Genomic DNA, 283 nt, shown 5'->3' with positions numbered 1-283 from the left:
TGTGAAGTACCCCCATTCTGCCTTTTTTGTGTGTGAGGTACCCCAATTCTGCCTGTTGTCTGTCTGTGTGAGGTGCCCCCAGTCCACCTGTTGTCTCTGTGTGTGAAGTACCCCCAGTCCGCCTGTTGTCTGTGTGTGTGTGTGAGAGGTGCCCCCAGTCTGCCTGCTGTCTGTGTGTGTGAAGTACCCCCAGTCCGCCTGGTGTGTGTGTGTGTGTGTGAAGTATCCCCATTCTGCCTGTTTTGTGTGTGTGTGTGTGAGGTACCCCCATTCTGCCTGTTGT

Source organism: Nothoprocta perdicaria, unplaced genomic scaffold (genome assembly GCF_003342845.1).
Source record: "Nothoprocta perdicaria isolate Ctin4 unplaced genomic scaffold, notPer1 scaffold_357, whole genome shotgun sequence".
Lineage (NCBI taxonomy): Eukaryota > Metazoa > Chordata > Aves > Tinamiformes > Tinamidae > Nothoprocta > Nothoprocta perdicaria.
This window is presented reverse-complemented; position numbering follows the sequence as displayed.